General features: G+C 40.9%; 1 protein-coding gene across 1 annotated transcript in view; it reads left to right on the top strand.

Moving 5' to 3' along the window:
• LOC131101465 (CMP-N-acetylneuraminate-beta-galactosamide-alpha-2,3-sialyltransferase 1-like) overlaps window positions 1–27,682 on the top strand; it is a 67,942-nt gene that overhangs the window by 20,544 nt on the left and 19,716 nt on the right. Inside the window, exons 4-7 of the mRNA XM_058046659.1 lie at window positions 4,478–4,587; window positions 5,037–5,155; window positions 12,201–12,250; window positions 13,622–13,815. The gene's annotated coding sequence lies outside the window, so the exon portion shown is untranslated. The remainder of the gene's footprint in view (window positions 1–4,477; window positions 4,588–5,036; window positions 5,156–12,200; window positions 12,251–13,621; window positions 13,816–27,682) is intronic.

Below are 27,682 nucleotides of genomic sequence, written 5' to 3'. Positions count from 1 at the left end.
TGCCTTTTGTGCTATAAAATACGATCAATAAATCACCTTGTAATTCCACACACATACTATCCATGCAGGAGAGTCTAGTGTGGGAAGACTACTCCCACCACTCCCAAGTGCAGATACGGGGAAATTAAGAGCTAAACAATGTGGGAATAATCACATTACTGTATGTTCAGGATAGTGTGCGGAGGAGGGTTGGCATTGAATCCAAACAGCCAACCCTGCTGTAATTACTGGAGCGCTGCAGTCATGTTTACACAAAGACGTTCCTTCCAAGGTCGCTTATGAAAGCGAGAAAAGCAATAGCGACAAGCGAGGGAGCAGCTCTCCTGTCTCAACTTGGCTCTGGCGAGAAAAGCTTGACTGTAATTTTCACCGTTCTTTTACTGTCACTGATATTTTTATCAGCCTGGCTTTGCTTGCGTACAGCGTGTTAGCTGTCTGTTGTTGAGGCCAACCAAAATATTAGAAAGGGCTCCTAGTGTGATGCAGTGCAGATGTACGCCACCGCTAACTACAACCACAATAATAATGATAATAATAATAATAATAATGCAAACGGCGGCACGGCGGACGAGTGGTTAGCACGCAGACCTCACAGCTAGGAGACCAGGGTTCAATTCCACCCTCTGTCATCTCTGTGTGGAGTTTGCATGTTCTCCCCGTGTATGCGTGGGTTTTCTCCGGGTACTCCGGTTTCCTCCCACATTCCAAAAACATGCTAGGTTAATTGGCCACTCCAAATTGTCCATAGGTATGAATGTGAGTGTGAATGGTTGTTTGTCTATATGTGCCCTGTGATTGGCTGGCCACCAGTCCAGGGTGTACCCCGCCTCTCGCCCAAAGACAGCTGGGATAGGCTCCAGCACCCGCTGCGACCCTTGTGAGGAAAAGCGGTAGAAAATGAATGAATGAATGAATGAATGAATAATGCAAACTTTAGCCAATGTTGAGAGTAAGCCTGCAACTAACGACTTTATTAGTAGATTAATCTGAAGCCCGTTTTGATTAATCCAGTAATCGCTTAGGCCCTAGACGGACCCAATCAATGTGAAGCAAACAGTTAGTGGTTTGGTCCACAAAGAGGCAAATATGTCGATGAGTGTTTTCCAAAGTGTGTAAACATCTTGTTTTGTCTGAAACACAAAGCTAATAGGTCTGCTTTCATGGAAGGCAAAGGAATTTTTTTAAATCACATTTTAGAGGCTGAAATGAGAGTATATTTAGATTTTTAAATGCAATAACAATGAATCTAATGGCAACATAGTTGTTGATTAATTGGGTAATCATTGCTTTATCTAATTCAGAGTGGAATTTGGCAGTCTTCATTCAAATCAAACTACTCGCCCTGTGAAGATGCCAAGTCAAATTTGGGTGTGTGCATTGACAAAAACAAGCATTCTTCATAATTTAGCATCAGCCGCCTGATTAGTATATGTGGTTAAAATTTAGGAGCAATCAATCAAAATCTCTAGGGGAAGTAAGGTTTTGAAGGATGCCCAAAATGACAATAAATGGCTTTTTCAAACCAAAATGGCCGACCTCCTGTGTGGTTTCGGGGATGGGTTCTTGAGGCTTTTTTGTAGGTCTACTAATGGTGAACATGCCTACCATATTTCATATTCCTGAGTGAAACACGCTCTGGGGGCTGAATGTTTAAAAATGTACAAAGGATGCTTCATAGACACTGTTTTCAACCGCTGGAATTTCTACCGGCTGATTGTCTCTCATGTTGACCTGATGGACTGCGGACATAAAATAAACTCTTTTCCACTTTTCTGTGATCGTGTATGGCGCATATTTGCTGTAGGTCACACGATGAATGAAAGCTGAAACATATTTCAGAGGGTTTTTTTTGAACAACAGAGAATAACATAGTTCACCTTGACCATTTTCTTTTGAGGTTGTTGCATGAAAGAATTCAATTCAAACAGACTTAACCTTAACGAGTCTGTTTGTTGGAAATGCAGCACAATCGCCATATGAGATGAGTATTAAAATTTGTCCAAGATTTTGCAACACTTTTTTTTTATGACTTCATTAGTCATTCATGCAGCCTGTGCGTTAAAGCCCTCTTGAGCACTGTTGTAATTTGAGCTCCTCCTTGATGTGGCGGCTGCAGACATAAAGAGACAAGCTGAGTAAATCTCGGCGTCTCACGACAAAATGAAGCCTTTTTCTTTTTGCTTGTTCTGTATAAGAATTTCTCATTCCCGATCCCTCTCAAGGTGAGGGAAAAAAAGTCTGCCTGCTATTGAAACGGACAGACACAAACATGGCAGGCGGGACAAAAGGGCGCCGGCGGTGTGTTAAATGTCAAGCAGAATGCAGGACTTTAATTAATATGTCGACCTTTTTGTGTCCTCTGCAGACAGACAGTGTTATTGCAGATGACAAAAATTCAAAGCGTCTGTGAGCCCAGTCCGAGTCGCAGCTCCCTTGAATGCCAATGGAGTAGATGCACACGGTGCGCCGAAGACCTCGGGACCCAGCGTGAGAAACGCCGACTCCCGAGAGTACTTGTCGAACACACTTTGAAGTTCTTAGCAATGTGGCAAAAGAGGCTGTTTGGTACGCCGACTAACAAGTTGAGAGCCTGAAAGGGAAAATTGAGTCAAAAGAAAAAAGAGGATAAAAGCTACTGGTTGAGAGCGGGTGGCAGTCTCAGAATCCCCACACTTGTTTTTATCCTCAGGTGTGTTTGTGTGCTTTAGCGGCACTCACACTTAACGATGCTGTTTGTCATTAATCCAGGATGACATCGGCCTGTAAGTCCCTTGTGCTAATTCCGTGAACGTTGATGTTTTTGCACTTATTACTTCCTCACAGCTCGCAACGTGAGGTGCTTTGTTGGTTATGTTGCAGGATGTAAAGCCACCCGAAATAGTGCATTTATTGCTGCGTGGATAGAGTTTAAGTCACAAAGGAACTTTTCCGCCCTATGCTAATATACAGTGGTAGCGGTATGTACTGCTACGTTAGCGTCTCGTGCATCTGATGCTAACATGGTACATTATTTTCCATGACCAAGGAAGTAGCCTACTAATGAATAAACAAAATACAACGCTGATGACAGACTGGTCCAGCTATTCCTGCATATATTTTCTTTGTCTACACTAGGGTTGGCCGAAACCAAAACCTTTTATTTTCTTTGTCTACACCAGGGGTGGCCGAAACCAAAATCTTTTATTTTCTTTGTCTACACCAGGGGTGGCCGAAACCAAAATCTTTTATTTTCTTCGTCTACACCAGGGGTGGCCGAAACCAAAACCTTTTATTTTCTTTGTCTACACTCGGGGTGGCCGAAACCAAAACCTTTTATTTTCTTTGTCTACACTAGGGGTGGCCGAAACTAAAACCTTTTATTTTCTTTGTCTACACTCGGGGTGGCCGAAACCACAACTTTTATTTTCTTTGTCTACACTAGGGGTGGCCGAAACCAAAATCTTTTATTTTCTTTGTCTACACTAGGGGTGGCCGAAACCAAAACCTTTTATTTTCTTTGTCTACACGAGGGGTGGCCGAAACCAAAACCTTTTATTTTCTTTGTCTACACTAGGGGTGGCCGAAACCAAAACCTTTTATTTTCTTTGTCTACACTAGGGGTGGCCGAAACCAAAATCTTTTATTTTCTTTGTCTACACTAGGGGTGGCCGAAACCAAAATCTTTTATTTTCTTTGTCTACACGAGGGGTGGCCGAAACCAAAACCTTTTATTTTCTTTGTCTACACTAGGGGTGGCCGAAACCAAAACCTTTTATTTTCTTTGTCTACACTAGGGGTGGCCGAAAGCAAAACCTTTTATTTTTTTTGTCTACACTAGGTGTGGCCAAAACCAAAACCTTTTATTTTCTCTGTCTACACTAGGTGTGGCCGAAACCAAAACCTTTTATTTTCTTTGTCTACACTAGGGGTGGCCGAAACCAAAACCTTTTATTTTCTTTGTCTACACTAGGGGTGGCCGAAACCAAAACCTTTTATCTTCTTTGTCTACACTAGGTGTGGCCGAAACCAAAACCTTTTATTTTCTCTGTCTACACTAGGGGTGGCCGAAACCAAAACCTTTTATTTTCTTTGTCTACAGTAGGGGTGGCCGAAACCAAAACTTTTTATTTTCTTTGTCTACACTAGGGGTGGCCGAAACCAAAACCTTTTATTTTCTTTGTCTACAGTAGGGGTGGCCGAAACCAAAACTTTTTATTTTCTTTGTCTACACTAGGGGTGGCCGAAACCAAAACCTTTTATTTTCTTTGTCTACACTCGGGGTGGCCGAAACCAAAACCTTTTATTTTCTTTGTCTACACTAGGGGTGGCCGAAACCAAAACCTTTTATTTTCTTTGTCTACACTCGGGGTGGCCGAAACCAAAACCTTTTATTTTCTTTGTCTACAGTAGGGGGTGCTGAAACCAAAACCTTTTATTTTCTTTGTCTACACTAGGGGTGGCCAAAACCAAAACCTTTTATTTTCTTTGTCTACACTAGGGGTGGCCAAAACTAAAACCTATTCCAGCGACGGCCTCCGACTGAAAAATGAACGGATGCAAGGGCCACTTGGATATCTCCAGCATTTCCAGATCCAGCATTCACCTAAGGTTGGTGTTTATGTTTATACTGGTTTATACTGTATGCGACAGTACATATAATATATACAGAATACGTGTACTACTCATTTTTACATGTACCCTGCCTTTTGTCCTAAGTCAGCTGGGATAGGCTCTAGCATACCCACGCTACAATAGTGAGGAGAAGCAGCATAAAAATTGCATAGATAGTGGTATAGTACGTATACGTTTTATACTTGTGATTAGTAAGTGTGTGAGGCAATTTGAAGAGAGAGGAGGGAGGGGTCTGCTGCTGAATGTCGAGTCTGCATTTTCTGTATTTAAGAGCTGTTTGTGCGTGTGTAAATAATATGATCCATGACAGGAGCGCGTCACAAACTCCCCTCCACACACAATATAGGTGCGCCGCTGAGCTTCCCCCTGGAGCACACGCTGGAGTGGAGTGTTTCCATTTGAATGGTGTTGTCATCTGATGACAGGGAGCTAAAGATGGAGAGGCAGAAAAGAAAGCTCTCGGGGCACACCACAGAAAACGGAAGAGGGCGAAGGAGAACATTTTGCAGGGATGGAAAAAAAGCTTTTCAAAGTGGTTGATAAGGTAAGTTATGTCAGTGGCTTAAAATCAACGTCCATCCATCCATCCATTTTTGATGCTGCTTGTCCTCACTGGGACTGCGGTGGTATGCTGGAGCCTATCCCAGCTGGCTTTGGGTGAGAGGCAGGGTACACCCTGGACTGATTGCCAGCTATAGTACATCCATACACATTTACATTCATACCTTTCACCCCAAATAAAAATAAGATTACTTGGACCAAAACAATAATTCTGATAAAGAGAGGAGTGCAGACCGTTTTATGTGGCGCAATATGTGAAAATGCTGAAAATGATCCTGCCTGGCAATGTAAAAGAATCCATTAAAAAAGATGGCCAGAAATATTTCAATATTGAACACAGCTAAATTTGTTCTCAATCAGAAATCACTCCACACTCTTTATTGCTCTCTGGTTCTACCATATCTTACTTATTGTGTGGAAATATGGGCTAATAACTATAAAAGGAATCTTCACTCGCTAAATGTACTGCAAAAAAGGTCAGTAAGGATCATTCATAATGCCGCCTACAGAGAACATACTAACTCCTTATTTCTAAAATCACAAATACTTCAACTTGCTGATAGAGTTAATCTTCATACAGCTAAAATAATGCATAAGGCTAAAAATAACCAATTAGCTAAAATGTCATCCAATACTTCTCTACAAGAGAGGAGAAAAATGATCTCACAGAAGAAGTACATTTGAAACACTTCTATGCTAGGACTACGTTATGCTAGCCATAGCATTTCAGTATGTGGAATCAAGCTATGGAATGGATTGAGTAAGGACCTCAAACAATGCACAACGATGAGCCAATTCAAGAAACAATACAAGCAGTTGATGTTTGCTAAATACAAGGATGAAGAGTCTTGAACCAGTCATGATGTGCTATATATATCACTATATTGACACTCACTATGGTACACATTATGTCACTGGATGCTCATATCACCTCCTACTTTGGTACGAGGTACATTCATTCATTTTCTACCGCTTTTTCCTCACGAGGGTCGCGGGGGTGCTGGAGCCTATCCCATCTGTCTTGGGCGAGAGGCGGGGTACACCCTGGACTGGTCGCCAGCCAATCACAAGGCACATATAGACAAACAACCATTCACACTCACATTCATACCTATGGACAATTTGAAGTGGCCAATTAACCTAGCATGTTTTTGGAATGTGGGAGGAAACCGGAGTACCCAGATGCACGGGGGAGAACATGCAAACTCCACACAGAGATGGTCAAGGGTGGAATTGAACCCTGGTCTCCTAGCTGTGAGGTCTGCGCGCTAACCACTAGACCGCCGTGCCGCCCACGAGGTACATTATTTTTAAAAAAAGAACACCTTAAACTGTAGTATGGAAAGCAGGAAGTGAACAAATGTAACAGTTACTGATTGTAAAAGTACCAGATGGAGGGGTAGGATTTAATAAGCTTTGCTTCTTCCTACTCCTTTTGGACATGTGGAACTGTGAACTGATTATGGGATGCACTCAATTGTAATCTGATGCATGTTCAAATGAAATTAAGCCATTACCATTACCAAAAAATCCTGGATCTGGATCACCCCCAGAATGTCATCCGTTCTTCCACATCCCATTTCTGAAAATTCCTGATTAGTTTGAAAAGTGTTTGCTGCTCACCCCACGGTGAGCCCAGGCCGCCACACAATGTCATTCATGTCATTAAGTCCGAGTCGGCTTGTAAGTCCATCCCTACATTTTCTGGACCGCATGCCCTTAACTGGGTCTTTGATGATATTGTCAAGTCGATTCCAAAGTCATCAACATTGTGACAGGAGTCTACACCATAATAAATGATGGCCAGGATGGCTATGATCTGCTCCAATGGTCCTCCATAACATTTTCTTTGCTATTTATCAACATTTGCAAGTTCCTACTTTAGCTTTGTCAAATGTTTTCGAGGTGTTTTTGCAATAGACGTACAGAAACAGGCTGAAGGTCATCTTAGGTTCCCTGCTGCTATCAATTTTCATTCCCTGACTCGCCCCACAGAAAGTGAGACTTGCAGGCTGTCTTTGCTCAAGGTCCATCGCGAGCCTGCTTTGTTACTTTTAAGCCAACGTTGCTTTCAAGTCAAGTCATCATCTCTCTCCGTGCAGCCATCAAGAAACTGCGCAACGAGTTCTAACGTTCCCAGCCAGCTGAGGGCCACAGCGCGATCCACTTAACGAGACCGCGGCAGCGCTCAAATCAAAAGTGACGTCTACTGTGAGTCCTCGGCCTCACATTGAGACCAAATTACACCCAATCAGAAGGAGAGGGAAAGGTCCAAATCCAAAGAATGGAGGAGCCTTGGCACTCCGGTCCTGACAGACCACACATTCCCACCCCTCCTCTAGAGCTCTCCAACTGCTTTTATTGACTGTGAACACTTTTGGATGACTCCCCCCACTCTCCAGCCCCTGCCCCCCCCCCCCCCCTTTCCCGTCCTGCTGTAAAGCCTACCCAATCAATCAGCATGTCTTGCACACATTGGCCCTGCAAGCATAATAGAATTGGACAAAGATTTGAAATAATGGCATCCCGCAGAGGAGCGCTACTTTTTCCCCGTGGCTGCAGCCAATTGATCATGTGCCGTGTACAACACTGGCGGGGTCTCGCCTCTCGTGTGGACCGGCTGCTGCCGCTAGCTCGCTAGCGATGCCAATGTCTCACACGGCGTCATATTGATGACCCGCAGACAGAAAACGGCAAGTTGCCAATAGCCCAGGGCGCCAACTTTGATTTAGCGCTACGTATCTTCACTTATTTGGCTGACGGAGCCCAAAAGTTTTCTGTGGATCATTGATGTCATGTTGTGTTGCCATGACAACAACCTGATTTTTTTTTTTCATCCCCATCCCTTGGTGGTTTTTCCATATTGATTCCCCATTTCCACCAACAGTATCAGTAAAGTAGTTGCTGTGACGGCCACCAAATAACCAGTCTATACTCTTTCTGGCACCCTGCTATTTTAGCTACCAACCACCAAACCAAAAATATATATATTAGATTACAATGTTTTTAGGACATTTTTAAACTATTAATTTTGTTTGCATTTTTTTTTTGTAAATAAAAATGTCATCAAAGTACAAAATAGCCCACTAGCTAGCAAATGGGCTTAACAAACATGAATCTGGACCTTTTCATTCTTTTTTGTCACGTTTGTTATAACGAATGTAAATGAGGATTACAATGTTTTTAGGACATTTTTGAAAACTTCATTTTGTTTGCATTTTTTTTGTAAATAAAAATGTCATCAAAGTACAAAATAGCCCACTAGCTAGCAAATGGGCTAACAAACATGATTCTGGACCTTTTCATTATTTTTAGTCATGTTATAATGAATGTAAATGCTGTATGCCTTTTTGATTTACATCAGATACAAAAAAGTACATTCATTTTATCATATGTCATCTTTTATTGCCAATAGCCCAGGACGCCAAGTTATAGCCTGCTAGCTATTAAACGAGCAAGCTAAAAGTAATATGGCCATTTAAATTTTTTTTTCACTTTTGTTAAAAGAAGAGTGTCACATTTTTTGCTCTTTGAGTTATGATTGAATTGAAAATGGTATGTTTGTCACTCATGTAAGATGACGAAAAATGGTGTAAACATACCATTTTTGATTCACTCATAACTCCAAAGAGCAATTAAAAGTGACTCCTTTTTAACAAACATGAAAAAAAACATGAAAATCGCCGGACTCTTGTTTCTTTGCCGTTTGTTAGCTAGCAGACTACTTTGTCACTCATGGAAGATGACGAAAAATGGTGTAAAGTAGTCTGCTAGCTAACAAACGGCAAAGAAACAAGAGTCCGGTGATTTTCATGTTTTTTTTCATGTTTGTTAAAAAGGAGTCACTTTTGTTTGCTCTTTGGAGTTATGAGTGAATCAAAAATGGTAGGTTTACACCATTTTCTGTCATCTTCCATGAGCTAGCACGTAGCCTGGTAGCTCACAAACGGCCAAATAGATATGAATCTGTTGATTTTTTTATTCTTTTTTTCACTTTTCAGGAGGAATGTATCACATTTTTTGCTGTTTGCACCATTTACCGTCATCTTCCATGATATATTCTTATTACTTATTACTTATACTTATTTTTTGTCTTTTTACCAGTGAAAATGTCTTCCAGTTGGTCCAGGAGCCCTTCCACTTGAGCTCCTCAGTGAGTGTCGCGTCTGTTTTTATGTGTGCTCCTATCAGCGAAAGTGATCATTTTCCATCTGGTATACCGAGCTTGTAGTGAAAAGAGAATACAACAGGAGAATATTGAAACCCCATTTGGAGGGGAAAGTTCAGCCGCGGATATCGGCATTTCTATAAATTCCAACCGACCTCATACACAGTAGAATGTAAAGCTTCCATCCAGCTGTCCAATGTAGCGCACATTGTGAAATATTCATGCAACTGAGGACATTGTGGTTGTCATTGTTGGAGAATGGGGGGAAAAGTACAGCATGTAATGTATAATAGAAATAGGTGGGCAAGGTTTGAAAATGAAGACGATCCATCATCCGTTCATTGTTAATTGAACATCAGCGGGTGAGCGTTTGGGGAGGGAATGCTTGCTATTGATCGGCACCATCAGCAGAAAGTGCACTCATCCCATCTATCTCTACTTTTTATTTTTAACAGAGTAATTACAATCTGACATTAACATTTCATGACCTCAACTTAGACCAGCAGGGGAGCGTCAGCACATGGTTGATCAAAATTCCAAAAGCATTTTTTTTGTGGGAGGAGAGAAATAACCTTCAGTGTAAGTTTTCCATACAAATGTGGCTTTGACTGGCAGTTTGCTAAACCTCCTCAAAGCGCTTTGGGAGTTCTCCAAAAGATGAATGATGGTGGAGTTTAGTTAGCGAGCCATGCGCGGCACATAAAGAATTTCCTTTTTTTGGTTCCTCCGAGAGGAAATACGACCACATGTCTCTCTCAGCTCGGAGTTTAGCTGCCATGCTTGCAATGCTACACGTCATCCTTTCATAGCCATTACGCTATTGATTTTTACTTTGATCTGACACAGGAATTCCGATTCTGCATGTTTTTTTGGTAGCATTGATCTGTCAGTCATGGTTTCCAACTGAAGAAATCTATTCATTTTTATTTACAAGTGGAATTGTATAGATCAGGGGTCTCAAACTCAATTTACCTGGGGGCCACTGGAGCTAGGGTCTGGGCAAGGCTGGGCCGCATCAGGTTTTCCAAAAAATTATTAAAAACAGAAAAATATACAAACTTTTTCAGTGCTTTGGTTCCGATTTTGTACAATAAAAGCTTTGATAAAACATTCCACTGTTCTCAAATATCTTACTTTTTATTTTTCTGCACAAAATAAGATGAAAAATAAATCAAGAATAAAGAAAATCAATCAATCAGTAATAAATAAATATAATAATAATAATAAAACGGCAAATAATAAAAACTTAAGAAACCACATATAGTTGGTGGGTAGACAAATTATTTTTTTCAGATTAAAATGAACAAAGCATTATTAGAGCCCTGTAGACATGACAAAACACGACTATAGTCACATTTATACTCTTTTTATTTACAACATATTGCACAACTGCAGAGTCTTGAGACACATGCTAACTCGCAAACTAGAGAGCTAGCGACCTAAACGGTAGCCTTCAAGTTATTTCCTTTAAACTTAAATAGCCAAAAACGTACCACTTCCACACGGATAGGGGGGATAACTATTAACAGTTATTAAACCTTTAACATGACCATTAATCAAACATAATAATAAAAAAACACATAATTTCTGGGTACATGATACCATACAGCATCCATATCAAACTTGCGTGGGCCGCACTAACATTAAACTTTCATATCAAGGCGGGGGCCTCAAACTAGTGCCCTGCGGGCCACATTTGGCCCACGGGTCGCGTGTTTGAGACCCCTGGTATAGATGATCCAGGTAAAATGTGGTCTCCGTATCCCGGTCACAATGTTCGAACGTAACTTTTTTTTTATCAACATAAATACATCTGTTGATTTGATTGATATACAGTTGAAAAATACCCAGGCACCCGAGGCACTTACAATAAGGTACAATAGTTCATAATGAACAAACCTACCTCACCCTAACCACTACTCATTAGTTCCTTAGTAACATATCTAAATGTACGTGTCTTAAAGGGGAAGTGCACTTTTTTTGGAATTTTGCCCATTGTTCACAATGCGTATGTGAAACATGAACACATATTTATTTCCCTTTTTTGTGCATTATGGCGTGAGAAAACTAGTTAATATGAGCTAGCTAACAACACATGTCATTGGGATACACCTATTTCGACTATGAATCATTGGCAAAATTGCCTTTTAATAACTACTCATTAGTTCCTTATTAGTTCCTCAGGTGGTCTGATAATTGTTTCCACTCTTAAGACATTTTGGATGAAAATGGAATCGTACAGAAACTGGTGTATAAATACAGATGTTTGGCTTGAAATTTCACTGTAGAAAAAAAGATTGTTGAAATGTGAGGAAAATCCCTGATTGACATTAATGGTCATGAATTTCCTAGCCCTCCCCACATGGGTCATCTCTTGGTCGGCTAGTACTTGCTGAAGCCTTAAAACGGCTGTGACAACACCTGATAGGGCCATGTCATTGACTGAAACCACACACACACACACACACACACACACACACACACACATACGGATACAGAGTGCCAGCAGCCATGTAGCATGCCTTATGCTCAGCTGGCTTGTCAAGTCGCCATCACAAGCAGTGCTCATCCATCTGTTGAGTGGAAGATTGAATGCAAATGTGGAAGAATGGGAAACCCAAAGTCTTTGTGTAAACAAGCACACTTGCTGAAAGGCAAGCTGTAGAAAAATCAATAAAAACACAATATCATTGAGACATTTTTAAAACAAACACCCGACTTGTCTTCTGGGTGGAGTATATTGTGCTTTTATACCACTCTACTTTCCTGCTGTGTTTTCTAACAAGTATTGACAAACTAGTACTACTGCCTACTTTGTATTGTTCTACAATTAAAGGCTCACTTTTCTTCCATTTTGCAGACGTTTTGCATCAACCACTGGATGACGGCAATGACGCTAGCTACCATAAGGTACCGCATTTCAACACAACATATTTTATAAATGGTGTTGTACAGCGCTCCAAGGCACTTACCTATTACCTACCGAGCAACCGGGGGTCCCCACTCATTAATGCCTACAATACAAAAATCTTCATCTTGTTATTTCCTAATAATACACCAAAGTGCCACCTGTTGCCTAACATTATTGTGCCCACAATAATACTGTGCAAGAAATATGTAAAAAAAAATATTCCCTTATGCACAAGGACATGACCTGATTGTTTCAAGGCTACGTTTGGTGAGCCGCCACGTCGGTAGAGTCATGCAGCCAAAGCAAACAGGCCTCTGGTGGGCCGGGGAGGGAGGATATTACGGCCGAGTGAACTTTAGATCCAGTACAGTTAAGCTACCAGTCACCTCTGTTTATCCTATTAGTCACCTGCGGATGTGACACCTTAGGAAGCACACAACTATTTACCCGTGTCATTTCCCCGCTGACTTGTAACGCATGTCGGTATTTAACGGGGAATTTACTTCTTTACAGCTTGCAAATTGATTGCATTCATTTTGCTCTCATCATTGTGTTTATTTATGTGTTTTGTTTATTTATTTATTGATATTGTTTTATTGTACTGACTTTTCTGTCAGTTTTGAGTTGCCCCCACCCCCACCCCTACCTCCACCCACAGCACCTTGTATAGCTATTTCAAGGGGCCCCGACCACGCATACTGTGTTGTGATTGGTCAGGGATCGAGTGTCAGTTCAAAACCCCTTAAGATGCTCTAGAAATAAAGTTGATTACCGGGCATTTATTTATACATTTATTACAAACAATTTGTCATATTTTTATTAATTATTAATGTGATGTATTATTATTTATTAATTATTAATATTAGTTTGCATTACATTTAAAAAGCCAAATAATATTCAATTTTTTATATATTTTTTATTTGTTTTTTTTATTTTATTTATTATTTATTTGTTTAAAAATGGTTTCTGGTTGCTGTAAAAATTCAAATTAATTTCTGAATGTGTTGTAATAAAAAAACAAATAATAAGTCGTACATGTGTCCTATAAATAAAAAAAACCTCAATATTTCATTTATATTAATTTATTTGACATATTTAAAATGTGTTTGGTTGCAGTAAATAAAATTAAAACATAAATAATGAATCTGAAATAATTCCTATAATGACCAAGTGAGTGAAGATGCTGAGGGGCGTAGCACATGCCGTCCTCATTGCCTGAAGGCGACAAATGCATCCTCCTCTCCCTCCTCCTCCTCCTCCTCCTCCTCTCTCCCTCGTCCTTTTTCTCCTCTCCTTCTCACAGAACAGTGGTGTGGACAGTGCCGCTGGTGTCAGGACTCCTCTCAACCTGCTCTTTCTTTTGTGTGCAGCAAGCAAGCAAACAAAAAGAAAAGGAAGAAAAGGAGCCGGTCTGCGCTTGGCTTTTTTTCTTTTCTCCTTCAACTCCAGCCTGCGGTGCTTGCAGCGTGGTTCGCTTAGGTGTGGATCAGCGGGAGGCTCCGCTGAAATAACGGGACCACACACGCATGTGGGGGTGGGAAGCCACGGAGGGACTCGACTTAAAGTGAGTACACGTCCGAGTGCAGTGTTTGTATTTTTAGTTTAAGCATGTTTTTCACGCATTATTGAAAAGGTGCTGCAACTTTTCACCTTCTGCAGACAACACTTGCATACTTTTGCATCAAGCCACATGCTCTTCTAGCACCGTGTGTACCGGTAATAGTGATGCTTTCGTTTATTTCAAGCATGCCTGACAAAGTTACAACGGAGTGCATCAAATGTTTATATGTGCATCATTCATCCTGTCTGAAAAGGAGTAGTAAGAAGCACATCTCATTTCAACCACATTTATTTCAAATTAAGAAAGAATGTGTTTGAAATGCTTCGGTATGTTGGGAAAGCGTTATTCTGAGGAACATCTAAGCTTCAGTTAGGCTCAGTTCTGCATTGCTCCATGCTTTTACAAAAATGTGTGTGTGTGTGTGTGCAACTGTTGCATTTACAGCAGTAAGATTATACGTGCTGCATTAAGAGTATTTCTTGGATTAGATTCTGATTGTTTTAATTGCGTAAATAGTCATTTAATTGAATGTTGCTTTATTGTCTATTTACATACCCCCCCCACTCCACCCACCTAAAAAAGTCCAGCTGAATGACATGCTGACATTTAGTAGCAGATGCCACCTCATTTACTAATGAAGGTGTCTGTGGCTTCATTTCCCAAAACTCCCTGTCTCACCCACCTCCCTGTTATAAATAATAAGCAAGAGGAATGCATTAGCGCAGAGCCGACTCCCCCCCCCACCCCCCCGGCGCTTATCACATCTCAGATTGGACGCCGTGACCTTGGTAGACCGCACTGCTGTATTTCACCAGGAGGGTGGCACACGTGCAGGTGCCAGTTATTAACAAAGGAAGCAATTATCAGGGGAGGTGTTTGTTTTTGGGCTATTTTTTAACCGTGTCGCTCATCCATGCTGAGATGATTAGCAATCATTTGGGGATGGCGGGTAGGGGTGGGGGTGTGTGGTGGCGGGCAATGACACCTCAGGGTGAAGTAAGCATGAAAGTTTGGGGAAAGTTTGTCTGCATTTCATCCCCTGACAAAAGAATTGCTGTAGTTTATCATACGGCTTTCCCAGCGAGGTCAAGGACCGAGAATGTAAGAGGAATTTTTCCACTCCCCCAGTTGGTGGTCCACATGTGTTTGCCGCATGTGGTGTCGTGTATAGTCCTACAAAGCCTGAGCCTACAATACATGAGCATAAGGATACCTAACACGGATACAGTATTAAGTATGGCTTTTTGTCCTTAAAAGTCCCATATTGTAAAATTCTTTACCAATTTTGAATACGTTTCATTGGTGTATTGGTAGTGCCTTTACTAGACCCTACTGGGAACACACTGTTTTGTGTGTATGTAGCTTTTATGCTAATGAACCAGGAAGTTGACTGCAAGCTAAAAAACAACAAACACAAATATTCTGTATTAATCGTTAAAGAAATTCCAATAAATCTTCCATTGCCCCATAATAAAATGGTACGGTTCAGGAAGTAACTTACTAGCTAATAAAAATAACAACAAACACACACAATTTTTTTGTACTTGTAGTTGTAGATTAAATACCATGAAAAATCCCCCCATTGACCAACAATGAAATGGTATGGTCCAGGAAATAGCCTGCTAGCTTAAAAAACAAACAAACGCAAATATGTTATATTCATCGTTAAAGAACTCATTTTTTGGTCATTTAAATTCCAATGAGTCTCCCATTGCCCCATAATGAAATGGTACGGTCAAGGAATAAACTTGCTAGCTTAAAAAAACAACAACAAACATACACAATTTTTTTGTACTTATAGTTGGAATGATATTTAGGCATTCAAATGCCAATAAAACTATCCCTCATTGACCAAGAATGAAATGGTACGGTCCAGGAAGTAACTTGATAGCTAAAAAAACAACAACAAACACACACAATTTTTTTGTACTTATAGTTGGAATGATATTTAGGCATTCAAATGCCAATAAAACTGTCCCCCATTGACCAACAATGAAATGGTATGGTCCAGGAAGTAGCCTGCTAGCTTAAAAAAAGCAACAAAAACAAACAAACACAAATATATTGTATTGATGGTTAACAAACTGTATTCTCTATTTAGGCCACTTAAATACAACAATATTATAAAAAATAAATAAAGACAACTGTCCCCTATTGCCGCAGAATGAAATGGTATGGTCCCATTGTGTGACAACATCTGCCATGAACCAGGAAGTAGCCCGCAAGCTAAAAACCAACAACCTTCTCCAGCTTTGAAGTGGAATTGGTTGAGGTTTTCTTCATGCCTCCGACTGAGTAGAATGGTGTTAGTCACGGTTAACAGCGCCACCTGTTGCTCCGGCATGCACTTTACGGCTGTAAATGTGTATGTGTGGATATATCCTAAATAGTTTGTGTCTTTTTTTGTTTTTTCTTTATCCAGTCGTTCGGGCCTTCACCGTATTCCCATCGGACTTCTCCCTGGCTTTTCTGATTTGTCCTCTGTTTCCACTTAACTGTCCTGGCTGCTTTCCAGGAAACACCTCAGCAACTTTTTTTTTCTTTTTCATGCATGAGTAGACTGCTTATGCTCCATAGTGCACATACAGATAAGATACTATTTAGATATACGCTGCATGCTCTTCCCCCTGATTTCTAAATGGTTCCCAGATGATGACTTGCAGCTCGCGCTTACGGCCGTCCCGCTGATAGAAGTGCACTCAGGAGCCTCTCGCAATTTTGGCTCGCTGCTCATTGGCAGGTGCCTCTTTAGATGGACGCTTAAAGCAAACTGTGATGGCTGAGCTACGGAGTCATCTATCACCCACTGACTTGGCTGGGTCACCCCCCCCCCCCCCCCCCCGCTGCGCTTTGAATGTTTTATGCTTGTGGTTGTCGATTGCAGTGGCGTAGAACATCATACTACATTTTAATTAACATATTGGATCAGCACCTTTGTACATACGGTACAAACAGCATATCATTCGGTCATTAACATCCATGCTTTACTCAATGTCCAAAGATGTTACATATTAGAATTTATGTCCCATTTAATAGACATTTGCCATCATTTTTACACATTACGTGGCTGACAAAGAACTATCCTTCCAGGTTAGGCGCATGTATACCTAATGGAGTGTCCATTATTTTCGGTGTGCATTATTCTGATCTTTTCACCAGAGGGTCAGGCTTCAGTGGCTTTGAAAACGCAGGGAAGAAAAAAAAAAAAATGCAGCCTTCACTGTCCCACTCACTCTTGAAGACGCACTGTTCTTGCTGCTGTCCGGTATTGTTTGAAGGGCAAGCTTGGCTAATGGTCAGGCCTCCGAGCTAGTCCACTGTAGGCAGCCCTGGCTTGCTCGTATGGCTATAATTGGCAGTCAAAGCTGGAAAGCACCTAGCCAAGCCTTTTACCCCTTGCCAGGTGCAATTGCCAGAACGTGGAAGAGAATTATAAAGCGAAAGGGTCTTTGAGATGGGAAAAATACAAACATTTAGTCTCCAAATAATGAGAGCAGAATGTTAATAGAATGCAGTTCTGCGCTGCTGCAACAACCACAAAGATGTCCAATAAATAGCTCTATGACAGTGTCAATCAAAACACAGCATTTGCTATTCTTTGTTAGGATATAAAAGACCAATTTACACAAAACTTTATTGATGTGCATTGTGCCTCCTCTTTTAATAAATACTAATGCTCATTGTTCCCTCTGCAGTGGAGTCTATAACAGCAATTAGTGGTGATATTTTGCGGGTGTACCTAATGTTGTGTCCAGTCCAGCGTGTCCAAATGTGCATTGTGAGAGCGACAACACTCCTTTTTGTCCTTTTTACACCCGCGCTTGTCCACAAAGCCCTGTTTTGTCTCGCTCCAGCAGCGTTTAAAGTTTACGCTGATTTCCAAATATGTCATCCCTTTGTTCCACGCGCACAATGGGAATTTGAAACAGACTCAATGTTGTTGCACCGAGCTGTAAAACGCTTTGTGACCATGTTATGCTTGCCGCCTCGGGCAGCTCCAGTCGTACAAGTGTGGAAGCAAATTAATGAAAACATATATTAAGAGGCGACAAAGAATAACAGTTGACTGCTTTACAAGAGCTAATCATAATAAATAGACCTATTTCTGCTGTAATCACTGACAGAATCATTACTCCCTCTAATGCTTCACCGCTATCAGCCTTTAATAGCGGCTCATTAATTGGAAAACAGCATATTTTTCTATGAAGAAATGGACTGACTGACTCCTTGACTGAAAGTGCAGCTGGATTTTAGTCTGGAAGTCTCCTTCAGGAATAATGAGCAGCGGAAATGTAAATATAGCGCTTTGCCTAACGACCAGCAGCACTTAAAACACCTGAAACAAGCTGCAAACACTTAATGAGATGTTCAGCTTTTAAAAGGAAAATGGAGATTTTGAAAGCATGTGGGAGGTGACGCCGTCATCGTCTAATTGGCATGACTGGCCGTGACGCATGAGCGTGTAAGGTGTGGACACAAAAAGTGAGTAGAAAACATGACAAGCTAAAGTGTTTAGAAATACAAAGGAACTTTTTATGTCGAGTATACAACACCTAACCCTGGCACCAGTAGTAAATACAATAACAAACCACATACTATTGAGCACTGATAGATGGCTCAAATACACCACAATGAGACAGAACACAATGTATGTTCATTCATTCATTCATTCATTTTCTACCGCTTATCCTCATGAGGGTCACGGGGGGTGCTGGAGTCCATCCCAGCTGTCTTCAGGTGAGAGGCGGGGTACACCCTGGACTGGTGGCCAGCCAATCACAGGGCACATATAGACAAACAACCATTCACACTCACATTCATACCCATGGACAATTTGGAGTCGCCAATTAACCTAGCATGTTTTTGGAATGTGGGAGGAAACCGGAGTACCCGGAGAAAACCCACGCATGCACGGGGAGAACATGCAAACTCCACACAGAGATGGCCGAGGGTGGAATTGAACTCAGGTCTCCTAGCTGTGAGCCCGCCGTGCAGCCCAAATGTATGTTCATATGCTTTAAAAATACATTAGTCACTAGGGTAGTGGGTATGCTGGAGCCTATCCCACCGGCCTTTGGCAGGGTACAACAACAACATTCATACCTATGGACAATTTAGCGTGCATGAACCACTCGTTCACCGTGCAGCCCTATATACAGTACATGATATTTATCAGGGTTGTAAATCTGTTTGTGATAGACGATTGAATATACATCTACATACACGGGTTGCGATTTTCATTCATTCATTTATTCATTTTCTACCGCTTTTTCCTCACGAGGGTTGCGGGGGTGCTGGAGCCTATCCCAGCTGTCTTCGGGCGAGAGGCGGGGTACACCCTGGACTGGTTGCCAGCCAATCACAGGGCACATATAGACAAACAACCATTCACACTCACATTCATACCTATGGACAATTTGGAGTCGCCAATTAACCTAGCATGTTTTTGGAATGTGGGAGGAAACCGGAGTACCCGGAGAAAACCCACGCATGCACGGGGAGAACATGCAAACTCCACACAGAGATGGCCAAGGGTGGAATTGAACCCTGGTCTCCTAGCTGTGAGGTCTGCGCGCTAACCACTCGACCGCCGTGCCACGGGTTGCGATTTTATCTTATTTGAATTTAAACATTATAATTCACATTAACCACAAACAGCCATAAATAATAGCTCCTAAACCTACGACCAATGATATAATGTTTGCTTGCTAGTTCCGAGAAAAGTCACATCAGAGTGCTAATGTAGTTCCTAGCAGCTCATGCGTGCGGCTCTGTTCCTGTAACGCTTGTGAATAATTGCTGTCTTTGCTAATTCCGTAATCAGCGGCAGTGCGAGGACATCAGGCCTGCTTGGTTCGCACATATCACACGTCCACAGGCTCTTTCTCATTTCCAGCTTTTCATATTGCTTTGAGGGGCTGAAATGAAAAACGTATTAATCACACAGGATTCCAGCTCCATTTTCATTGGGATATGTTCAAGAGCAGAGAGAAAGGTAAGAATGAGAAGGCGCTGCTTTGTGACAGTGTATTAAATGGGGAAATACGCTGCGCTCCGGTCTCTCAGTTTGAACAACTTTAAAGGCACAGGATTAAGAGCAGACCGACTTCTTCAATTCACATCTCATGTTTGGGTTGACTCGTGTTTGGTCAAGTGTGAATGCAGTCATTCGAACTTTTGTATGCGCCAAACACAGCAGGGTTAACATTAGCATGCAGAAATGACAGATATGTAAGAAATTGTGCCTCTGTGTAACGATGCTATAAATGCTATGATATAAAAGTATATTTTACATGTTTTTGTGAATGTAAGCTAGTATAAAGTATGTATCCAACCCAGCAGACGACATTTTGGTTTTGGAATATTTGATACAACTGCAACGTCTGCGCAAACAACACCAAAGTATCTTTTTTTTTTTCTTGCGGACTAGATCACCAACCCTCAAGTGTGAACGCAGCTCTAGCTACTTTGCCTATTTTTGCTCATCATTTTTTGAGTGCATTTTCTTGCATTATTTACATGAACCGGGTGTTATTTTTAGGGGTAAAGTGGTGGCGGTCTTGCCACCTCCCAACCACACCTCAAGAAAGCCTGCAGTTCCATCATAACAAGCTGCTTAAACCCACTGAGTCAACCTCTAGTACCTTGATGCTCTTGGACCTTCCATTCATTCATTTTCTACCGCTTTTTCCTCACGAGGGTCGCGGGGGGTGCTGGAGCCTATCCCAGCTGTCTTCGGGCCAGAGGCGGGGTACACCCTGGACTGGTCGCCAGCCAATCACAGGGCACATATAGACAAACAACCATTCACACTCACATTCATACCTATGGACAATTTGGAGTGGCCAATTAACCTAGCATGTTTTTGGAATGTGGGGGGAAACCGGAGTACCCGGAGAAAACCCACGCATGCACGGGGAGAACATGCAAACTCCACACAGAGATGGCCGAGGGTGGAATTGAACCCTGGTCTCCTAGCTGTGAGGTCACTAGACCGCCGTGCCGCCCACACATACTAGTTCATTCATTCATTCATTTTCTACCGCTTTTGCGGGGGTTGCTGGAGCCTATCCCAGCTGTCTTTGGGCGCCAGCCAATCACAGGGCGCTCTTGGACCTACTTCTTTAAAATGAATGGGGTTTTCATGTTGACATTAGTCAAAGAAAATCTTTAAATATGTCATGACAAGGTACTTACTTACCTACTACCTCAAACCTTTGACCTCTAGTACCTTAATTCTATTGGATCGTTTTTTTTTTTAACTTTCTTGCTTTGACATTGAAATAAGAGAAAATGTCAAGCTACTTCAACCTATTGCGTCAAACTCTGACCTCTGGTACCTTTATACTCTTGGAACTACTACTTTAAAATCAATAGGATTTTCCCGTTGACATTGTAATTAGTCACTGTGTCAAGAAAAACTTAAATTGTGACATGAAAAACCCCTTACACCTTGCTTTGACCTCTGCACTCTGGTATCTTGATCCTCTTGATATGCTTCTTTAAATCAAAATGTTTCTCAAATTGGTATTGAAATAACAAGTCACGAAAGGCTTCAGTTAGTACATGACAAGCTAATTAAACCTACCGCTTTAACCTCAGTCACCTTGATCCTCTTGGATTTTGTTATATCAAATCAATATGTTTCTGTCTGACGTTGAAATGAGATGAATGTATCAAGAACCCCTTTCATTAGGCCAGCTACTAACATGGGCTGACACTTGAGCCACCATAACAAGATGTACCTTCACATCTGACCTTTAACCTCTTCTACTTGCGCTCATGTAAGATCAATAGTGTCCTTTCTGTCACGTGACGTCTAAATGTCAAGATGGGATTGAAATTGAGCAATGACTAGGCACTTAAACCTAACAATGTGATCTTTGGCCCCACCTACACGAACCCTCTTGGATACGATGACTTCAAATCAATAGATGTCTTCAAGTCACGCGTGCTGCTTTGATTTTCCGTGACGTCCGACTCTCCCGCGGCGCCTCCCAGCAGGACACACTTCCTGTCATTTGGCACAAAACGGAGGCTGAAAGCACAGCGACAAGTGTGGGCCTTCAGACTGCGTCGTTTCCATTTGGAGCTGATCAAACGCTTCATTTTGCCGGGGAGGCTTACGCCACAGATGTCGCCATCAAAGGCGAGCCCACGTCAAGGAATGGCGAGCGCGAGGAACGAAACAGACAGAAGCCTCACCTTCGCTTAATCAAAGAAGCCGGCAAAAGTTTCAAGATTGGACTCGTACCTGTATCGCCCTCAAATGAGCAGTCGGTCTTGCTGTCAGATTAGACTCAGCGCTCATAATCATCTTAAAGGATAATACCGCCATTATTGAGTTTTGCTTTCTCTCTCCGCCGACCACTCCTCTCCTGGGGCTAGCCCTTTAACGTCACTCTCCGCAAATTCAAATCAACACTTTATTACTTGCCTCCTGAGAGATGCGGTACAGTCCGCCAACACCACCTGGAAAATCGTTTATCTAAAAATGTGATGGGGGGGGGGTTGCTGTTAGAATGTTATGACACTGATCTATCGGCTACTGTTAACCTAAAAGCTTGGAACAATTCCAACCTGATACATAGAGACTAGACCCATACAGTACTTGGATATACTTTAGACTAGTCAGTGTGTCCATGCTACTTCCAATGTTTAATAGAAATGGAGAATGAATGGGAAATCTGGATTAGAGCCACGTGAAACATGGTTTTCCTTGTTGCAGGTACAATGTCTACAACAAAACATGTTGAATTTTCATTATTATTTTTTTGTTTTTATAATTATTATGATTTTATTTTTTTATTCTCTATTTTCACCCAGAAAATATAATAAAATCAAAGAACACATAGTCAATATTAATTGAAAAAAAAAAAAAATTCAAAAAAAGCAAAACCTTGGCAATAAATGCAATAAATAAATCAAAAAATGCCATCATCATAATTTTCAATTATCTTATCATCATAATCATCATACAATTTGGCTTAATGCAAATCCTGCAATTACATAGGATTTTTAGTAGTATTTTGCACAAAGAAAACTTGACTGTAAATATCTGGGAGCCACAGAGCATTTTTTGAATTATTTGAATTTCATCCTGTATCTAACTTCTAATAGATTAATATTGTTAAAATTAGGAAACATTTTGCTTTTTTGTGACAAAATTTAGCATTTTCATCATTGTAAAACTTTTTTTTGGCACATTTAACTGTATTATTACCTTTTTTTTTTACAGTGAGGATATCAATTCACAAATTGCTCACATCAGGGGTGTCCATCAAATATAGTAACATCAATACAAAGGTATGTAGGTCAATATATGCTAAGCTATCAGAAAAAAAAACAATTTAGTCTCTTACCTAATGAAATACCTCATTAATAAGAAATTAATTTTTAAAATATGCTTATGGCCAATAAAAAAAACCAAGCCACAAATAGCCCCCGGGTGCATTTTGCACACCCCTGTCTTACATCGTGACTGGCAAATAGTGAAAAAATAACAAAAATAGGGCGATATTCCACTGAATTCTCCTAAGGAACTCTAGGATCTCCTTCAGGCTATCAGGATTCAGTGTGCATTACGAAACCACTTGGGAAAGGAAACAAATAACCAAAAAAATGTTAGATTTTATAGATTTAGCAAGCCAAGTCTTATTTCTTTGGGCGGCTGTATATTCAAAGGCAGATTGTAAAAGCAGTTCCTGTTCTCTAGCTCACCTCCAGCTCACTTCTTATCTTAGAGCACACAGTGATACTTAAGCTGAACCTGTCATCCTCAGCAAGATACAGCTTGAATGCAAAATTACATCCTCCGACAAAGACTAGTACTAGTCCGGTCGAAGGGATCGCTATTTTAGTGTACGCCTGTGTAGTGTTTGCTTATCAAATTACAGGACTTGAAGTTGATCATTGTTGTTCTTCCTAAGAATACGGGCGTTTCGGGTACCAGAGTGCAAGATCTCAAAAGTCTCCGACCTTCTTGTCTGTACACGAGTATCACTAGATAGATATGCTTGCCGGTTCATTAACTTAGCTCTTTAATTCGATCATGCTATTGATCTCGAGCTTTCTTTCTGTATCTTTTCTGTATTGCCGCTGCTTTTCATTGATAAGCGGTCAATGAGGGATCCTAATGGTGATCATAATGGAGCACTCCGGCAAAATCAAGAGAATCAGTTAATGAAATCGCTGAGATAACAGTCAATTTGTCCTCTCATTTAATTAAAATTGATTGCTTGAGTGCATGTAAATCTACTCATGAAATGTTGTTGCATCAGATTTACTCTTGGATGTCACAAGAAGAGTTGAGCAAAAAAAAAAATGGACTTGGTTCCAGACCCGACCATGATAAGTGAATTAGGATTCATTATTTATTAATTGTATATTTTTGTGGTTAAAGCGTAGAAAACCTGTTGATGACCTTCCTAATATGTTTTTTAAACATGATTAGAGCCTTCTGGACATGAAATAACACCCCTATAGTCACCTTTACACCCAATATAGTAGACATAAAAGACATAAAATTTGCCATTTGAGACAAAAATAAGACTCCCACTATCACAGAGTAGCAAGAAAAAAAATGGCAACATAATAATTGCGTATAAGTCACTGATCATTTGTCTGCTGATTATAAAACTTTGTGGATGTGTGTCTTAATTTTTCTGTTAATCTAAAATGTTGTGATACAATGAACTGTGTATATTCCTGTTGGAGAAGGTTTTCGGTTTAGCAAAAATGACATAATGTCCTGGTAGAGGTTCTTACTGTGAGCAACCTGCAGTGGTCCGATAACACTCCAGCCCAGTAGATTAGCGGAGGTAGAGCTACCTCTCCTTCCCAAGGAGGTTCAGGTGATTTAATACTTCCTGTCTTAATCCCACACTGTAAGTGACAAGTCCACTCCCCTCAAAATGTCCATCCATCTTCAGAAGGACTTCTTGGGAAGTTACGAAATACTTCATCTATAACTTAACTTTATTCATAAAACACTTTGGTTTGACATTGAAATAGGTCCCATGATTGGCTGGCGACCAGTCCAGAGTCCAAAGTCAGCTGGGATAGGCTCCAGCATTTCCCCGCAACCCTAGTGAGGACAAGCAGCATAGAAAATGGATGAATGTACATTGAAATGAGTCAATATGTGAAGAAGGACTTACATGACAAATGAAAACTTAAACTTACTGTTTTGGCCTCTGGTGCCTTGATCCTCTTGGATCTGCTCCTTTGAAACCAATAGTTTTCATGACATTTTGACACTTTGACATTGAACGAAGTCAAAGTATCAGGAAAGACTTGAATTATGTCATCAGAAGCTACCTAAACCGACCTCATCATCCTCTGATCTCTGGTACCTTTATCCTCTTGGATCTGCTTATTCATCTTGGATCTGCTTATTCACACTCAATTGGTTTCTCACACTGACATTGAAATAAGTCAAAGTGAAGACTTAAGTTATGTCACGATTGTTTACTGCTTTGGCCTAAAGTGCCTTAATCCTCTTGGATCTACTTCTTTAAAATCAATGTTCTTGTCGACATTGAAATACGTCAAATGTCAAGAAACACTTCAATGATGTCATAAGAAACTACCTAAACCTACTGCATCAACCTTTCATCTCTCGGACCTTAATCCTCTTGGATCTGCTTCTTTGAAATCAATTTTCTTGCGTCAAAATTGAAACATTGTCAAAGTGTCAGGAAAGAATTGAGACATGAGTACCTACTTAATCCTACTGCGTCAACCTCTGAACTCCGGTATCTTGATCTTCTTGGATATGGTTATATTGGTTTCTTGAATTGACATTTAAAAAAAACAACTTTTTAATTTTTTTTAATATGTGGAAGAAATCTTGAGGTCAAAATTAAGGCCGAGCATTTGCTGCACGACTGTAAGACCATGGCAATGCGTATGGTGTTTTCTAGCTCACTTTTTAAACCGAGTTCTCAATGAAAGATTCAGTAAGAGACGGAGACATTTGAGGACGCACTCGGCAACAAATTGAGACATGGCGGCTATGACGCCATTTAATCGGATTTGTTTGTTGGTGTTGAAAATAATGATTTCCACCAAAACAATGGGGGCTGCGCCCCACCACCAGGATGATCAGCGTCAATGGTCCTTTCAAGTTTGAACAAACAAGCTGCGTTTCTCCAGAGAGGACAACATTTCATTTGATGACAGCTTTTTTTTTTTTAGCTTAATCTGGAACAGGATCAAACACAGCCTCCAATCCACAGTGGCTCTGATCGACACACCGTGAGAGAAATAGTTTGAAAAAGGAATGGGAAAATCAATCATTCTGGCGTCAAGCGGCGTAAAACACCATCCCCTCTAATTAAAGATTGCAGGGAATTAAACAAAGAGATGCAGTTGTTGGACAAGACGGGCTTGGCAACTGTTTTCTTTCAAACGGTGAGCCAAATCCTCCGGGTTCTATTTCCACATTGTAGGCTGGTTTGGTGCCATGTGTGGAAATGTTTGCTCAAAATGTACAATAAAAAGCCAGTGTAAGATGGAGGTATTAATAAAATTGCTTAAAAACACCGGGATCATGTCAAATGATGACAAAAATGCAAATAAAGCCATTTACTTTGGTGTTGTTCCCCTCAGTGCAAATGATAAATGGGACCAGTCTGCCTTGTAGAAGAACAACTTCCTTGACAAATCACATTAATAACAAGGCTGCTTCATGTGCTATTCCCGGCTACATTACCCTATCAGCGCAAGTGCAGGAAGCCTCATCAAAAACATGCTGCTAAAAACACCAGAAAGATGCTAAAGGAGAAAATTCCTAGCTTCACATTCAGTGTTGACAAACGTGCAAATGGATTATCCATCTCATTCTATCCAAGGCCTCCTACGTTTTGTTAAAGATTAATGAGACAGATGTCCCATTTCGGATGGAGAAGGGGCTCGACAGCACACGCACATCAATAAACTAGGCTGCTCTACATTCGCTACACCTTGGTATCCGTTCTGGAAAAAAACAAAAAAACAAATTGACTGCTTGCAAGGATTGGATATTTTCCATTTGAGAGAAATCCATTTTATCAGGGGAGGGCTACGCTGCTTTGAGTGACTATTGATCAGTAAATACACCACCAAATGTGAAATACTATTTACTAACTATGTCCACATGTATAAAACCTGTTGCTTTACATGGTGTGCGAATAGACAGACTGATGTTTACATGGTGCGTGTGTGCAATAGATCAACAAGGCCCGGAACCCCACCTGACACTCTTCACACCCCACCTCTGCCTCATCCTGCCACTTTGACACTTTCACTATATGCGTTACATTAACTCCCAGTTTGGACTTTTAGGAAAAACAATCAGACTGCACTTCCGGAATAACAAACAAAAAACAGACTGTGTACATATACTTATACTGTTATTCTGTATATTTTGTATTTTTCATTCTTTTTTAATAGATGTGTCTGCACCTACTATACCAAAACAAATTCCTAGTATGTGTTTGATCATACCTGGCAATAAACCCTTTTCTGATTCTGATTCTGATTCTAGATGCGTTTATATGATTTGTGTCAGTTACTAACATGCTGATAAGTGAATGGACAGACAGCCATTGACATTGCACGTATCGGAATGGGATGGGTAGGATGCGTGCGTGTGAATAAACAAGCCAGTGTTAATGTGTGACACTGTTTATATCACTGCATGTGAAATTGCATATGGTGTGTATGTGAATGGACAGACTGGGGTTTACATTTTGGGTCTGCTCCTTTGAAACCAATAGTTTTCATGACATTTTGACACTTTGACATTGAACGAAGCCAAAGTATCAGGAAAGACTTGAATTATGTCATCAGAAGCTACCTAAACCGACTGCATCATCCTCTGATCTCT

Source organism: Doryrhamphus excisus, chromosome 14 (genome assembly GCF_030265055.1).
Source record: "Doryrhamphus excisus isolate RoL2022-K1 chromosome 14, RoL_Dexc_1.0, whole genome shotgun sequence".
NCBI classification, from domain to species: Eukaryota; Metazoa; Chordata; class Actinopteri; order Syngnathiformes; family Syngnathidae; genus Doryrhamphus; species Doryrhamphus excisus.
Note: the sequence above shows the minus strand (reverse complement) of the source record. Positions and strands in the feature narration are given on the sequence as shown.